Below are 18,025 nucleotides of genomic sequence, written 5' to 3'. Positions count from 1 at the left end.
CCATAATCAGTCCTTAACCACACCCATTTCACAGGAAATATCCACCTCCCTCACTGACTTCATTAATGTCTTGGAAAAATATTGTGGAGAGCATAATTTGTCTTCCATGGTCATCACAATTTTAAGACAATTCTTTTATCTTTTTGAAAGGGAGGAGACAGTTTTAAGAGGGAGAGTGCAATTTCTGCTGTCCTGCATGTACTGATCTAGCTATTGACAGTATTTGAAGGAGTTTTGCTGGATTTTTTTGAGTGCTAGCCTAGCTGAAGAATGGGAAACTGCATGAAATAAGCTAAAATTTTGTTACAGGCCCAGGGGAGGTAAAACCTAAAAACCCAATCACAAATGCATTTCCCATGAACAGTTCTCTTACTCCATGCAACCAGTCCTATGCATGTATTACAACATAATTAAAAGTCAATTAAAAACAGCTTTACCAGCAGTTTGCTTGACACTTGCACTGTAAAAACAGGAAATTGACTTGCATAGTAAAGAATACTCAGTACAAAAGTTAACACAAAATAACTAATTTATGGAAAAAACTGTCATGAGCAGAATTGTGGTATTTTTCAATAAAAATAATCTATTTATTACTCATAGTCAAATTCTGTGTCTAAATAGCAGGTAAAATAGTAAGATTATGCTTAGTTTGAGGAGTTTTTCTTTGGAAAGCCTAGTAAAGGATGTATTTTATGAGCTGTTGCAACAACACCAGCATTCAATAGAGAAAAAGGAAGAGTAAAATAATCCAGTTTGTGCCATTAGAGATCATCAAAGTTTGGAGAGTCACTGTTTCATCCATAGGCTTGGTAAAACACACCTTGAAGACATCAAATCCCAGGCTGATACACAAAGTTCTAGGATCTGCACATAAAAACAATGAACTGTACAGCTTCATCTTTCTTTCCCTTTCTCCAACAAATGTAGAGAAGCTGGAAGTCTGGTAAATAAGAGTCAGACATATCAATTAATTTAGGAGGAAGCTGTTTGCAATTGAAATATGAAAAATCCCAAATGGTGGATGTTTTTGCGTTTAGTTAAAAACAGAACAAAGGTGGAAACCCAGCTTGATTTGTCTTCCATTTTTTTTTAAATTAAAATTGTCTGACCTTTTTTGAAGGTGTTTGAGTCAACTATTATTCTCTACTATTATTTGAGCTCTTTTGGGTTTTTTGTCTCTTGTACAATGGCCTTATAAATTATAAATTATAAATTATGGAAAAATACTCATTTTGTAAAACAGCAATATGATGTAAAATTATGAAAATGCATTATACAGTTGAAGTAAAAAATCCAAGCATGAAATGAGTGGAGAACCTGTCCACAGACATGTTTTCCCATATGAATGCAACAGATAAAAAATGTAATAAATTCATTCATCTACACCCACTTTAAATATCTGAGCTGATCAGCAGTTTCACTGATGTGCGGCCAGACTTTGAAGTCTATCTTAGCTCTCTGGAATTCGACCAGCCACTTTCCAGACCATATAATGCATTGCAGATCTTTCCACATTATGTATTCCAGATGGCCATATTCTTTGTGCATTTTGCCTTTCTTATTTAGGTTACTGGGGTGATTTGGGAATAAAACTTGCATGCTACAAAGTGACAACTGACATATCCTTATGCTATCATGCTGCTTAGATACTGATGATGGACTTTAATGAATGTTTGTGGAGGTTGGGGTTGTTGTTTTTTCTCCCCTCCTTCAATCACTTTTATGCCCCTCGATAATGAGAAACTGAATGTGGCAGATTCTTCATGCAACACACGTAAGGCTTGAGTTTCAGAGGTGCAAGAACCCACAACTCTACATGAAATTAATCATAGCTGGAAAAACTTAACACCTTTTGTAGATCAAGCTGCTGATGAATGCAAGTTTCTCCCAAGATTTCCACAATAAGGAAAGGAGCCCTTAAATTGAATTAGCTGAGGCCACCAAGCTTACTTTAGGGACCATATTATCTATACCATTGCAATCTTTTGCCTAAGGTTGAATTTAATCATTCTCACAAGCATCAGCAAGATCTTATCCACTGCCACCCAGAAAATAGCAGATAAGCAGCCAAGAAATATAAGGATCTTGTTCTCCTGAAAGGATCTGAGAACATTGTATACCTTGGGACATAAATCTATGTCATTTGTCACTCAGACCTCTAGATGGATCTTCATCTTCTACCTCATATTATCTGTCTTACTACATAGAACTGGAACAAAGCATTAGGTTTCCTAAGGCTACATTATTCTCATCTCCCTGCCCTCGTTTTCCTCTCATCTCTCATTCCTTTCTTGAATTTGACAAGTCTGAAGAAGCTGGAATGCATTTGGAAAAATGTAACTCCAGAAACCACTACTTGTTCCATGCTTTACTATACTACATAAATGAAAAAAAGAAAAAAAAAAAAAAAATGACACAGACAACTATGAAAAGACTTAAAGGAACATAGATCTGAAACCTGCAAGCATTTAGGTACATGCACAGACAAAACTGCCAAATGTAGGCAAAATCAGGGATTATTAGAAAAAAAATGTTGTGGAATACCATCTAAAATATAATGTTCAGTAAGGAGACGAAAATAACATCACTGCAGACAACTTCTGTGCTTTCCATGCAATGCCTCACACAATAGCTCTCCTCAAAAAAAGGTATTTCTGCTGTAAGAGTTAGATAATTGAAATGGCTTGTTTCATGCTGGTACTCAGTTAATGCCATTTGGAAACACAGATGTGGCCAGAAAAAAACTGTTTTTTTTTTTCAAAAGGGTATTTATTCTTTGTGCCACCTACTATGTCCACCAAAGCTTGTCTCAGCACTGAAGAAGTACTGTGTGCAAACTTGAAATGGGACATGGGGTAAGAGCAGATCTGCCAGGGAAACCAGAAACCATGCTGTTTTCTATTTTTCATCGTTTTAACTGTTTAGTTTGCAATATGCCTTCTTCCTTCAAAAATTTCATTACTGTCCCCTACCCTGTGAAAAGCGATGGCCTTTTAAACTTCAAACCAATGAAAACTGAGTTTCCAAATTATTAGTTTCCTGGAACAGCAAATACCATTTAGGTTGTAAAGACAAAAGTAATGAAAAACAAACTCCTCCATATACGACACACAGTGAAATCTCTGCTTCCCTCTGGCCTGTGGCTATTGTCCAGCCCCAAATATGGCACTGTTTGATATAGGTTATTTGTGACTATAGCCTGGGAGCAGCACATTACCTCCAAATGTGATTTTCTGTCTCCTGCTGGAGACATTTCCCATCAATCTCAGATGCCTTGAGGCTGCTCTCTTGGCCTCCCGGTGTTACTGTGAGAACCAAGTGCCCACTAGGGCTCCGGTTTCCAGGAAAATTCTGTGGTAAGGTGTTGGCATCACACTATTGGATGTCCCCCAGAAGTAATGAGACTGCTTGACTATTTATCCTATGGTTTTCCTGAGATGTCCAGGCACATTCTCACACCCTCTAAAACAGCAATTTTTCAGCTGTCCATGTGCTCCTCTGGTATATACCAGAGGACAGAGATACTACAACTGTATTTGTAGAAGGATAGCATGGCTAGAAAGTGAAACAACAATCAAATTTTGCCCCAGACACTTTCTTTTGTTCACAAGTATTGCACAATTGTTTCCTTAGCTGGTGTATTTGCAAATAAGTTATTCTGTATTTATTCATATTCCTTCTGTAGCTCTTTTTATTTTCACTGTATTCACAAGAAGCACTTCAAACCAGAGCAAATTAGGAACTCTCTGAATGTGGTGATAAAAAAACAAAGCCCTTCCCACTACATTTCAGTGGTTGGTGAGGTTTTTGCCAGCACCTGTGATTGACCAGCTGCTAGCAAGGAAGAAATCCATGAAGCTGAAGAGTGCTTATTCCATGTTCACTGACAAATCTTGGCACTCAGAATAACAAAGTTCAGCCCCCAGAGACCATCTTTCCTGTTTGCTTACCAAACAGGAAATAAGGCTATTTTCATATGTGCCACAAGGTAAACCATGAAATGAAAGTACAGCCTCCTACTTTAAAAGAGGAAATCGTTGCATAAATCTCCAAAAATCTTCTTGCTCCCTTGTTGGGAGTTCATGTTAATTTTTTAATTTAATGCTCAAGAGATGTGGCTCTTCAGCACGGCTCTGTTCTAAGTCACTGTTTCTCAGTTTAGTGTTTTGGGAATGAAAAAAAAAATCCTTCAGTACATTTTTGTATTCCTAGAAACTGCCTCTTATCTCTACTATTGTGAGAAAAGGGATAGGTAGGTATCTAGCTTAGCTTCTGCAGTTCTTATACTGCTCATTTTTAATATCATTATGTTTTGACACACAATTGGAATTGTTTGCAATGGGAATGGAGATCCTTACGCCTGCCCCCAGTTTGTTTTCTCAGCCTAACGCAGTTGCCACTGTCCCATACACAGCTCCCAGCTAAAGTAGGGAAGTAGGCAGGATCCAGTGGTTCACACAGACACATGTGAGCAAAAAAGAAAAACAAAAAAACCAACAAATAGTAGAATTTACTTTAGTTTGATTTTCTTATACATGTTTTTGCATTACTACCACCAGAATAGCCAAGCTGAGGATACAGAGCTCTGAGTGATGAGGCACAATGGTTGACAGGGTTATATCTCTCCCATTGTACAGCTGAATGAGCCAAAACCAGTTAAGTGCTCAAACCCATCAGCTCCTGTACCCTCACCTGGCCTGTGAGTGCAGTCTTCAATCCAGGCAAGCCAGCAGCCATCCACAGCCATGTGGCTGTCAAGGCTTGGCCACCCCTGCAGGGACCAGAGGACAGGAGCTGCACCACCTCCCCCAGGCAATGTCATTCCTACTGGGCACTCAGACCCTCATCTTGACAATGTCCCTGGGAAGGCAACAAAGTTTTATTCTGAAGCACAATATAAAGAAAATTTCTCTAGGTCATGTAAGAAATTTCTATTGCAAGAAAAACAAACACAAATCTCTCTCATCCATCTTGTTGCACTGTCTCTTTAAATAATGCATTTCTTTAGCAGCTGGGGTGGCCTTCAGTGCTGAAACATCAGCTGCTTTTGGAAAAGAGTTTTATATATAGTGCTCTGAGTCAAAAAGGATTGAATTCCCCTTCATTGTGGACATCACTTCTGCGTCATTCCACTTATTCCAAGACAGTGTAAACTGTGACGGAAAAGGCTACCCTCTTTAAATTATGTTGACTTTATTGCGTCTTATAACAATTATCCTTCAGCTACACTTTACCTAGAGTTGTCTAGTCATCTGATGCTGGGAAATCAAGGCTGGCACAGTATTAAGGGCCATTCACCAGTTGCTAGGGTGTTGAATTCAATCCTAGCTAAATATCTTCCAAACTTTCCATGCTATTGCAGTGAAAACAGAGTGTGTTACCTGGCAACAAAATGTGATTTTTATATAACTGGTATTTCATTTACTGCTTATTCTGAAAGGCATCAAGGAGAAACCATGCTAAAACTGAGAGTTTATACATTAATTTAAAATCTGTGGCAAGGTCTTTGATTTGTTGTTGACAGAGTTTTCCAAAAAGTACATAAAAGTAGGACTCATTCTGTGAACAGAGTCAATGAAATTAACCCTTGCCTTGAAAACACTTAAAGGTCTGCTCCTCTGAACAGTTTCATAAAGAAAACTAAAATGTTATCCATCATTTTGAAAAATAGATTTCACAAGGCATCTCTGCTAGAAACAAAATAACACCAAGATTTTGCCATCTCTTTTCTCAAACCATAAACTCTAAGACAAGAATTCTATGAAGGGCCTGTACATGTATGTGTCCCTTCTGCTATGCACCTATGCCCGTCTCACAGGCCTTCAGCTCTCTAAACCCTTAGCCCTGTGTTTGGCACTGGCAACTGTATAACAGTTCAGCATCTTCTGTCTCTCTCTAGGTTATCTGTAGATCCCTGGTTTTCCACCTAGAGAGCAGGGCAGCTGCATAGGCAGTTTGTGGATGTGGGGCTAGGGATGAGATACAGATGTGACCTCATGTGTGCACTCACAGCAGGTCTGTGAACCTCAGAGTCTCCTCCAGCACTGGCTGCAAACGTGTAGGTGGGTAAGAGTTTTCTTAACTCAAGTGTCCTTGCTTGAATGCTTCCATTATTACTGATAGGCTTGCTGCTGCTTATTAAAGAATAAGCCCATGCATGCCCTCAGTAAGCCCACAGCCCTGCTGACTGGACTTCCAGAAGTATCCTAACACACATGAGAAGAAGGCCTCTTGCTCCAGACAGTATTGTCTCTAGAAATTCCACTTTGAGACTGGAGCACAGGCCTGGTCTAAGGACAGTGTGCTTTGCTGCTTAAGAGCAGAAGCAATGCCATGAAAGTGAAGAAGGGAAGAAGACATAGTGCTAAACATAAACCATACCAGTTATTGCAGACTGTGCTGCAGTAATCTAATCTGCTAAAGAAAGAAAAAAAGGCAGTGGGGAGGAATAAATGGTGCTGACAAATATTTACATACCAGAACTGGAATACAGGATCTCTAAAATGCTTATGGAGCTAAGTGATCTGAGATCTGTTGTTACATGCATGTCAGTCGGTTCAAGAGTCAGGGATCCAGTGTAAAAGGATCATCAGTTTTTACTCATCAGTTCTCTACAGTCAAAGACTGTTTTCCAGTTATAAACACCTTATTGCCCACATAAGAATGTCAGTCACAACTGGCCATAGTCAAAGCTGTGTAAACAGCAAATTTTGAACATCAACAAATCTTTTTTCTTTCCGTATCACAGTCCCACCGATGATACTACTCAAATTTCAAATAAATGTGTATCAAAACATGCAGACATCTTAGAAAAAGCAGAATTCATATCTTACTTATATATTCTTTTCTGACTCCTGTGCCCATGACAAGGATTGAAGACTATCAGGCATCTGGGGATGAGAAACATTAGCAAGTTTTTTTTTTCCCCCTGTTTCAGTAAGAGGCTGAAAGGTTGCAATCGCTCTTTCTAAAACAAACAGCAACAACAACAACAACAAAAAAAACCCAAACCAACAAAAAAAACCCAAACAAAAACCCCAAAACAAACAAACAAAAACGTTAAATATTTAATATCTAAGATTAAAAAGATAAATTACCTGAATCCAATGTGTTTTACTATCAGGAGGTATGTATAAGTATCATGACAATGATGACACTGTATTAACACTGATGGTATCTTTGGGGCATGCCCAAAGCCATGTCTCCACAGGAGCAGAACAACAGTTCTCCTTCAAAGATACTGCATAAGAAGAATACTTGTCACAATTATGAAAAGGGAAATAATTCCAGGAAAAAGGAGTAATTTCCAACTATGACCTAGAAAGCTTTAGCCTCTGGTATTGATTTCTGTGTTGCAGCCTGTGTCACAGATGAAACATTTCAAGGACTCTGCTAAATACTGGTAGACTGTCTACATATTCAGGACAATTTTCAAGATGTTTATCCATAAGGGAAGGTACTGTTTTAGAGGAGAGGTTGTGAATCTGAACACTCTGGAGCCATTCCTCGTCTTCTTTCCCAGCACCACCAAGGGGTGAGACAGGCTATATCCCTGCCTTCTCTTCTTAGTGTTCACATACAAATTACAGATACTGCACACAAATTTCTGTCTGGAGGCCTTGCTGGTACTACCTGCCTTCTCACCCTCCTCTGGCAGCAAGTTCCAGAAGCTCACTGTGTGCTCTGTAAATGAATACCTTTTCATCTGACTTGAGGTGATCCATGAACGTCATGGAGTATCCTCTAGCTCTAGCAATGTAAGATTGACTGGATAGGATCCTCACATCCAAGTTATTCACTGCCTTTATGATTTTGTAGATGTGTCATGTCATACCCCAGCTCTTTCTTTTCTGTGCCAGAGTCACAGTCCTCCTAAACCCTTCTGCTAAGACTGCTCCTCTGCCAACCTAAGCATTTTGCTTTCCCTTGTGTGTGATTTCCAAGTACATTACACCCCTCTCTTGCTCCAGAGACAGGCTCTGCATGCAGCACTACAAAGTTTTATTAGGTGGCAAAACAGTGTCCTCTGCCATTAGGATCCTTCCTGATAATGCCAAATATATTTTTGGATTTTTTTTGGGAGTAGGTTGGAGGGTTTACTAAACTAAAGTAGGGGATGGATCAATGTTGTATCCAGAGACTTGAGGCTTGAGGCTGCAGAGTATTAGCAGAGAGGGTGTTCAGAGAGGGAGCTGAGAGCTGATGAGAGTCAGGGGTGGTGTGTCTGAGTTCATAAATAAATAGTGTCTTATGTCAAGTGCTTGTGTATGGTAAAGTAACAGCCTTGAGAGAGAAGAAATCAGTACCAACTATTGTTCTGCATCCTGGTAGCCCAAAAACTGGTGAGTAATTGCTTTTCAGTCTCTTCTGAAGAGGAACAGTGGCCTGGACAAAGGGTTACTGCTCAATTTCTGTGTTTTTTTGTGAATAGTATTTATTGGCCTCAGACTGAAATGTTTTAAGGTGAAAATTAGAAAAGAAAAAATAGGTACCTCGGTCTTTAAACTTGGATTTGGTTTTATTTTCCTTCAGCAGTGAGACAACACATGTTTTTCAGAAACACACGTTTTTCAGCACATCACTCAGATAGGTGACCGGCTGGCTCACTTGCTTAGGGTGAGTTTTCAGTGTCTGGCAATGTCCTGATGTGTGACCTGTTAGTGGTCATATCAAGATCAGAGACTTGGTGTTCATGCTGTGAGATTGCCCACAATCAGGTTTCCTGGCTCCTTGGAAGAGCTGCAGTCTCCACTTCTCCTAGATGGTACAGCATGGGAGCAAACTCCCAAGCTCCCATTCAAACCATTGAAGTGCACTTTTTGTAAAAGCAGATTTTAGTTAAAAACCATGTATCCCATATAACACCAGAACAGCTCTAGCAGAGCTATTGAAATGCTGATTATGATAGTATTTCCTACAGGAATGTCCTTTTTACTTGAATTCCTTCATGAGTCCCAGGAAATCAGTGGGATTCAGTTACAATTTGCTATGGACCAAATGGAGTTTGTTAAATCTTGTGGCTACATGAAGCGCAGCTCATATTCTCATTTATTTTTTACATATTTTTTATATCTATTTATCATCAAAACCCCTCCATTACAGGTGCACTTCAGGAAAGTGAGCTAATAATCTGACATGATTCATGCAGTGAAGACCTGACACCTCCAGCCTTTCTTTTCAAGTGCTGTTGGCACTAGTTAATATTTTCCACCTTTACTTTAGGTAATTTCCTAGTTTTCTATGGACAAGAAAAACATTTCAATGACACCCACTGCTCCAAACCACTACTTAGCACATAATGAACTAATTTAAACCAAGTCAATTTGATTCCAATTTTCCGCCATGTGGAACAGATGCTTTTTGCTAGGGCCAAAAGCTGTACATAAAGAACAGTAGCATGTGAGCACATTCCTAAATCTAGGTGTAAATCAAGCCTCCATAGTACTACATTTCAAACAGCATTTAGTATAAAGTAGAAAATACATGAAATTGCAGGCTTAACCACCCTGTGTCTGCCATTTCATTTCAGATCACTTCCCAGATGTAAAATTTTGGTTTTTGTGAAGTTTAGTTTGCTTGTTTGTTTTGGTGATGAAAAGAAGATTCAGTAGCTGCTTATTTTGTTTTTAGTGAAGGCATGGTTTTGTACTAAAATATTTGTAACAATCTGATGAAACTATCAATCTCCACAAGACTAGGCTGTCAAAATTTAACCTTTAACATATTAAACTACTGAGTAAAAATAGCACCTCTTTTTTCACCTCAGTGCATCTTCCTATGAAGCATTATAAACTAAGTGCATCTTAAACTGGTCTGTAACTGCAGTAATGACTGCAGCACATAAGACAACCTGTCTTATTCTCCAGGACCCTACTAAACCTGTAAATCCTCCAAGAAATACATACATTAAGGTATTTGTGTTTCAAGCTTTTGTATACTTTTTATCACCACACACCATCAAAGATAGGGTTTAGATCTCCTAACAAAGTCAGAATACACAATAGTATCTCTAATACTGCCACGTGTGGCTAAAAATAGGACTGCAATAACAAGGTCCTAATTTAAAAGTCAAGGTTCTATGTCATTAAGTAATGGATTACACAGAACACTCTAACACAACTGCATGGCTCAGCAAAAAACAAGTGCTAGGAGAACACTCGACACTTTCAAGGCATTGATGACGGACAAGGGTGCTCTCTTTGCTGTGATTTTGGGAAGGAGATAGAGAGAGATATATCTATCTTCTGCTACTTGGGAAGATAGGGCTGTATCCTAACAAGACCTTTGATAAAAGAAAAATGTTTTGGTTCCCAGGAGGGAAAAGGAGATAATTGGCTTCTGGTCACATTTTGTCTAAGCAAATACAGCAGAAAAGTCTGTCAGCAGGAGTTAGTTGAGAAGTAATTGCCTGAAGTGAAGAAATGGTGGAATATTTTCTATATACTGTTTTCATATTTTTTATTAATCCACTTGCAGGCTCACTTGCTTTTATTGTCCAGTTGTTATCTTTAAGCTGTTATTGAATGCAGTCTGTAAGTTAATTCAGAGCCAAAAGGTAGGTAAAGCCACACAGAGTAAAGGTCTGAGACAGTAGGAACTGAGCACACCTGTCATGTTGCAAGGTCTTTTAGATAAAGGAAACAAATAAAGAATCTTCCTAGAAAGGAAATACAGCATTTTTAAATACAGTCATAACTTGAATGGTCTGGAATCATCCTGTGTGGATACAGTGTGAACTCAGGCACCATGACAGGCAGAAGTGCAGAAAATCACACACTCACAGGTAACAACCTAATGTGCATCAGTGAACCTGACATCTGTGTACCTAGTAAGTAAGCAACTTCTAGAGCACAATATGAGCAGTACTGTAGAGGTGACATTCACAACAAATGTGTTTCAGGAGTTTTGTTTCAGAGTAGCTCTGATCTGGTTTGTGCTAAATGTCCATTAGCAATGGGAGTACAGTCAATGTGCTGCTGAGTGATGTTCTCTGGTTTAGTTTAACCATAAAGGAATGTATGTTTTGTGCCCTGAGACCAATCAGTGATCTGAAAGTCCATGTGCTGGAGTGATTAGGAAAATTCCTTAAAGGCACTCACTTAACTAAACCAAAAAACTAATATTACCTAGTGGAACTAGAGCAGCAGCTCCTTCTGTGGGCCAGCAGTTCATGCTGCTGCAAGCAAAAACTAATGAGAATAATGAGAACTGATGAGCTGCATGTCATTTCAGAAGACTGATGATCCTGACTGCTTTGGTTCCACGATAATGTAATTCTAGTGACAGATACTGACAAACCCAGAAATCATTCATCAGCATATGCTTAGTGTGTAATACATATGTTATATAAAAATAAATGCTATTTAACATGAATTTAATGTACTCTGATGCAAATTGTTTCTCAAAGCAACTTTGTACCTGTATGGAAGTCCAGGTCAGGGAGTATCAGATGATTCAAGAAGGAAAATTAGACACACTTGTCATTTGTGGAACAGGTGTTGAGGGCAATCATTTTACTACAGTTACCACTACCTGTGCTAGACCTCAAACTCTTCCAAAGACTGAAAACCATATGGTGCATTGCAACTACAGGAAAGGGTGAGGTGGAGACATGGGCAGAATAATCGGTATGGCTGGGTACCTATGGCTTGTCTGCATGTGACTGAACTGCCCATTGGATGTGCCTCTTTCCACCTCTGTGACCAGCAGAAGACACAGCCATCCTTTAGTTGTAGTTCCAGCCAGACCAATAGGTATTGCACATTCCTCAGCACAGTTGGGGAGCTTGCTGAAAACCAGGATGTTTGGGGCTTTTTTCAGCATTCCAAATGAAACAATGAAGGTAATTATTTCTTTGCTTTTCAAAATGATACTGAATTTGTATCTAATTACAAGAAGTACCTGGAGGGTTTCCCATGGTTGCTTTTCTTTTTTTTTTCTTCTTCCTTCAAAGGTCTTTCAGCACAGCATCATTGTTACAATACTTCCCTGAGGGATCAGCCTTGCAATCCCAGATCTGGCAAGGGTCCCACAGGCTCTAACAACTGCTCAGCTTGAGTATGTGTTACTGACTGGGCCCTTGGTGGATAATTAATTTGGAAAAGGGGACTATACTGTATCTAATGATCTTTTTGTTAAAAAAAAAACCCCAAAGTTCCTGTTTCTTGAAATTGTTCCATCTGCATTAAATTCACCGGAGATACTATTTCAAATATTTCACCTGATGTCCTTTAAATGATTACAAATAGTAATACACGGTGTTTTGATACTTTGTTACTAAAAGATACCAAAACTCATAAGAATAGCTTCATTTAATGAAAATAATTTTGCTTCTGATTCTACTGATCTAATATTTCATTTTACATAAGTCAAGCAAAAATCTTTATAAAACACCCACACAACAAGGAATATCCTCCTTCTCTTTACATCTGTACTCTTTAGACCGACCAACATCAGTAAGAGCATCTTTAAAAACCTGCAGGTGTGAATGACTTCATTCTGAATTCCACCTATTTCCTGAATATCTGACAGCTGACAATGGATTTGTCACCATTAACAGATGATAGGGCACAAGAATTTTACCAACTGGTCCAATAAATTACAGGATTACAGACTCATTTAAGTTAGAAAATACCTCTGAGATCACGGTGTCCAAAAAACAAAGAAGTGGTGAATCAGACTTGATCTGATGACTCACCACCTCTGCAGGTGATTCCTCCCCAGAAAACTAATTTCCTTCTATTTCAGTATTTCATAGGTTTCAGAAAAGAAAGCTTTTTACTTTCTACTTTTTACTAAAAAAGTTTTTTTATATCTTGTAACACTACCTTATCTAATGTTAACAGGTCTCATGGCAGAAAATTCTAAAGTTTTGGGGTTTTTTTTAACATGGAAGGTGCCTCTGCAGAAATGGCTACTGAAACAGTCTGTTATTAGGTCTATACCTAAAAACATACAGCTCTGTCACACTGTCAAACAGGATGAGTCTTAGGCACAAACTAGAAGTTTAGTTAACTGGTCTGTGAGGAGAGGCATCAGGAAAGAAGGCTATGCCTACTGAATACCTCCTTCTGTGGCTCCAGCTCACAGGGGACATTTGTTGCAGGGCAAGCTGCTCTGTCTGGCACAGGCTGCTGCAGAACCAGCCAGGGTGATGGCACTGGAAGACACACTCCTGAGCCGGAGCCTGGACAGGGTGTGAGATGTAGTGAGGCACTTTGAGATCTTACAGTGGGATGTACAGGCTGCTGCAGCTTTTCTTTTGTTGCTTAAACCTAGCCACTTGGCTGGGAAAGTTTTGATGCCACCTTTCATTTCAAAAATCAGGACTTTTGTCCTATCTCATTGAAAAATATGACCATAAAAATAGCACAGCATTGCTTCAGCATACACTAGGGTTCAATTTTTTTTATCTTACTTCTTTGATATTTTGCTAAGGGATGGAAAAAAACTTAATATTGTTTACCAGTGATTTCATATAATGAACTACACACACCCATTTTTCTTTCTGGAGTTCAGAAAGAACCAAAGAAAAAATGTTGGCTGATAATATGAGTTTAGATCTTCGGTTTCCAAAAGAATTAAACAGTTTTGAACATTCTATCATAGATTTTCAGGAGTCTGCAACTGCACCAAAAAATGACAAAGACAGCAGACATGGAGGATAAGAAACTGTAGGTATCAGAGGTCACAAACACAGATAAATAAAATACCAGTTAAACATCTTGAAAGGCCAAGATGAAATTCCAAGAATACAACTTTGACATTGAAGTATTTCCTTCTTGAACATAACGGGACATCTTTGCTTCTCACTACATACAAATGCAGGAGTGCAATCTATAAAAAATATTATATGTCAGAGCTAGCATTACATAAATCACAGCCATCTCACTTCAGTCTGTTTTAAACTACAAAAAAACCCCCTAAGTCTATTTTGAAATATAATGCCTTGAGCTGAGCCAAGCTTATTGCTAATGCATTTATTAATAATCCTGTCTCCCTGCATTTTTGGGAACATTCAGAGCCTCAGTGTTCCAGCTGGGTTGCTTCATGTCGACTAGAAATATGTCAGATTGTATAGTCTGTGATTGGATACAAACCTTTCACATGCATGCCTTCATTTGAACCCAGATAAGGATCACCCTTTTACAAAAACAAAATGGATGTGATTAGGTACTATATATTTCTAATTGCTCACCTTGGCTTAGTATTCATTTGGAACAACTTAAGTGTCACATTAATTTTTGCAGCTGCCTATGCAACCTTCTACCTATTTAGTGTATAACTTTTAGATGCACTTTTGAATGTCCAGAAACAAAACAAAACCCCCAAAACCAAAACAAAAAGCAACAACAACAACAAAATTCAGCTGGCAGCACAAACTTAGAAAGGTTTTGTGCCTTCCAAGTCAGAGGTGGCACCGTTTAAATATGTGAGTGATACTGAAGTCAGAAATATTTTCTCCTTTACAGGAAGGCTATACACACAAATGTCAAATATGTACTAATTCTTCTGTGACTCAGATCAGTGACTCAAGCTCTTCTCAGTAGGCTTCAGCCTGACAGCACTTGTCAGTTCAGTTTCCTAATGAACCCCTCTGTTCAGGGTGGGTGTGTGACACTTGTAGAATGTGGCATCTTATTTTAGATTGTGGGCAGATGTGCGCACACCTTTCAAGAGGCCTTATCCTCCTCACTTCAGTCTGGGTACATTTGCTTTCATCTTTGTCTCCATTCTCCTGTCTTTACTTCTATCCTAAAAGTCTGCTGCACTTCTTAGCAAACACCCTCTACTCACCCTTTGGGGCTCAGACTGTGACTCTGCATGCATCAGGAAAATTATCATGATCTGTGCTCTCCATTGTTCCTTGTTGCTGTCAGCAGAATAAGCAGAAGCAAGAGAAAATTAAAGAAGATGCAAATCTAGGATCTTATTTTCCTTTATTTGCTGGTGTGCCTCTAGGACAAAGTCATCAGAGATGGACAGGAATAAGGTACTGCACCAAGGGCTCTCAAACCCTTTCTTGGGCAGGAGCAAAGAGACGAGTAGAAAGCTGGTTCAGACGACCCTCTGGGGTGGTGGAGCCATGCACTTGCAGCTGTACTTGCTGCTCTGGCTGCCCAGCCCAGGTGAGGAAACCCCTTGACAGCAGAATGGGACATGGCATTTTGCTGGCTTTGCTCAGCCTCTCAGCAGTGCTGCGACCCGCGGCTGACAGCAGAGTACGCTTAGGCACTGCGGGGTCATGTAGCTCTGCATCTGAAGGGCTCTTCATCATTAGTCTTGGGCAAGCAAATGCTGCAAAAGGAGCAGTGGAAGAGCAACACATTTACATTTACCCATACAGCTGGGCAGAGCTGACTGAACTGCCTCTTGTGCCATTTATCCATGAGTGGAAGACATTGCTTCAGTCTGTGCCACTTAAGTTAAACCTGTTCTGAAGGCATCTTCCCTCTTCCCCCATTTCATAACCAACATTTTGTGAGCATCAGCAGGCACAAATCAATGTGATGTGCCATGCTTAACTCAAAATACAAACTTAAAAACCAGCCTAATTCAGAAAAGAGCTCCCTGCAATGCTGTAGGATACACTGCTCTTCTATGACCTCTTCCTTGTTTTAATGCTACATGGCTCTAAAACTTGCCTTTGTCTGAACTGAGCTTATTTGAAGGTCCAGTCCTGGATTCCACCCCAATTTTGTTTCACAGCTAAAACTTTTACTTCTGTTAAGGGCTGTTCTGTTTCAGAGAGGACAATATGTTGGACCTTACTGCTTTTACTCCAGTCAAGCATTGTTAAAGTTACAAAAGGCTCCCTCAGATCTTTGCTCACGAAACTGTTCTGACACAGGGAAATTTTACTTTTAAACCTTTAGAAAAAACATTCAGCTAATCTTCTGGGCTCTGGTTCAGGAAAGAAACCTCCTAATGTTAAACATATGCCTTGGAATTGTCATTTAAAGCAAGGGATCTGAAATGCATGTTTCCACTAAAGACTGCAATTAAATGTTGCCCTAGATAGGAGTGCATTCTGGATGCATTTTGGGCATTAAAGAAGATGTACAGGGACAAACAACAGGTACCTTTTAGATTTGCATTGCATTACCTACCATTCTCAGCATCTTATGTCCAAACACAAGAGCACACATACGGTGGAAGTTAAGCAGTGCTTATACATGAAGCAAAGCAGCACTGACTGCAAGGTAGCCAAAGCTATGGCTGCACCTTGCTGTTTACAGAGAGATTAATAGATTTAGGGCCTTAGTTCTTTAAGATCTTTAGTGTTCTTTTGGGAGACCTAAGTCCTTTCAACATTCACTGCATTTAAGGGCATTCAGTGCTTTGCAGGATTAGTTCCAGCTACACCGTTTTGAAAAATCTCTTTGATATTTTGTGGTGATATGTGAAGTTTGTAGCATCATTTTTTACTATTTTTATTCATGCATAGAGTACAGCCATTTCAAGCACATTCATATGTCTAAAACTGAGATGAAAACAAATATTCCGGGGTTAAGAAAACTTTCCAGTTATTTCTTTTTTTGTATGTCCAGCTTTGAAGACAGAGCTTTAGAACACATTTTTGGGCTGTGCCTGCACACAAGTAATGAGGGCAGCATTTGCTCTCTACTACCTGTAGCAGTGGGTGCATATGCTAGAGAGTTGGAGGGGTCAAGTCACTAGCTGGTATCACCTTTCTCAAAGACAGGAGAGGTTTCCGGAGTCCTTTAAAGGGAGGCATTTGTCACATGATATCTCCAGTGGTCTTCCATGTGTCAGCTGTAACATAACACTTTTCAACAAAGACAATAAATTGGCTTAAATTTAGCAGGGAAAAGACACCTGACTCTGTACTAGGTCTGATAAGCAATAAACGAGACATAACCAAATTGGGGGGGGGGGGGGGGGGGGGGGGAGGAAACGAAAGAAAAATTGGACGTCAGTAAACCTTTCACAAATTCCGCACCCCTGCCCCCCTTCCCTATTTAGAGCTTATTTTTTCCCCCGTTTTCTCATCAGGTGTGCTGATGGAAACCGTGGGTACGAAGCTCCGGTAATTATCCCGGATTCCTGAGCCCTCCGTCCTTCAGCGAGGCTAATAATGAAGACAGAGGAGAGAGAGAGAGGCCGGGATGTGCCTGCCTGCCTGGAATGCAGCCGGAGCTGAAAGCTGACACCAGCTCGCTGGAAAAGAACTTGCGAGCAAAGGCTGTCTCCAAGACAACAGAGTATTTTCCCTGTGATGCATTTACACAGTGGGGTTAAAGTTCTGTGAAAGCAACAGCTGTTGTAAAAACATTGTATTAAATATGCTTAGAACTGTAAAACGCGTGCTCCTCATGTTGCACTTTGCTCGAGAGAAATGTGGAAACCTGTGGTATGCCTGAAGGAGAGTTTCTGCTCTCTCAAAAGCTGTTTTATAAATGCCATGCTTCATTTTCAACCTTTTCTTGCTGAGATAGCTTCTTCTTCGGACCATTTTTCTCTAAAGTTGACTTTCAAGTTAAAAGCTAATGACTAAAGCATGACTGGGTCTACTCCTTGCTTTTTACCCATTTAAATTATGCCTTTTTGCTTGAAAACTTCCACTATATGTGTGCGTTTGTGTTAGGACGTAAGCTGCTGCAAATTAAGCTTGCTTACCCTGGTGCCACCCATAGATGTGGCTCAGCTATCATTTGCAGTTCAGACTCATCAACACTAATATTTTTCCATCACTGGAGAGTGATCTCCTGCAATGTTGTCCTGTTTCTGACTCAGCTGACCTCTGGGGAGAAACTCACTGTGTAGAGGACAAAATATTACCAGCTTCAAAAATAAGGGCCTGGCAAAACAACAGACTGCTTCAGAGCTATTATCTCCTTTCATACTGCAATTCTTAGAGGCTTTTTAAACAGTTACATAGTTTTCAAGTCAAGAGGCAAAAGACCTAGAGGTTTCAAGGCAAAGACCTAGACATTTTAAGAAACTTACCCAGTGCAACCCTTTTCAAGTGAAACAGCAAGGACACAATGGCACAGCTTACACA

The 18,025-nt window shown here is 39.6% G+C and overlaps 1 long non-coding RNA gene across 2 annotated transcripts in view; it reads left to right on the top strand.

Moving 5' to 3' along the window:
- The window catches only part of LOC111940721 (uncharacterized), a 54,644-nt gene extending 37,320 nt beyond the window's left edge, over positions 1–17,324 (top strand). For both annotated transcript variants that reach the window (XR_002869638.2, XR_002869639.2), the window contains one exon: positions 17,017–17,324. This is a non-coding gene — a long non-coding RNA (uncharacterized LOC111940721). The remainder of the gene's footprint in view (positions 1–17,016) is intronic.
- Positions 17,325–18,025: the final 701 nt, after the last annotated feature.

Source organism: Cyanistes caeruleus, chromosome Z, assembly GCF_971803275.1.
Source record: "Cyanistes caeruleus chromosome Z, bCyaCae1.hap1.1, whole genome shotgun sequence".
Lineage (NCBI taxonomy): Eukaryota > Metazoa > Chordata > Aves > Passeriformes > Paridae > Cyanistes > Cyanistes caeruleus.
Note: the sequence above shows the minus strand (reverse complement) of the source record. Positions and strands in the feature narration are given on the sequence as shown.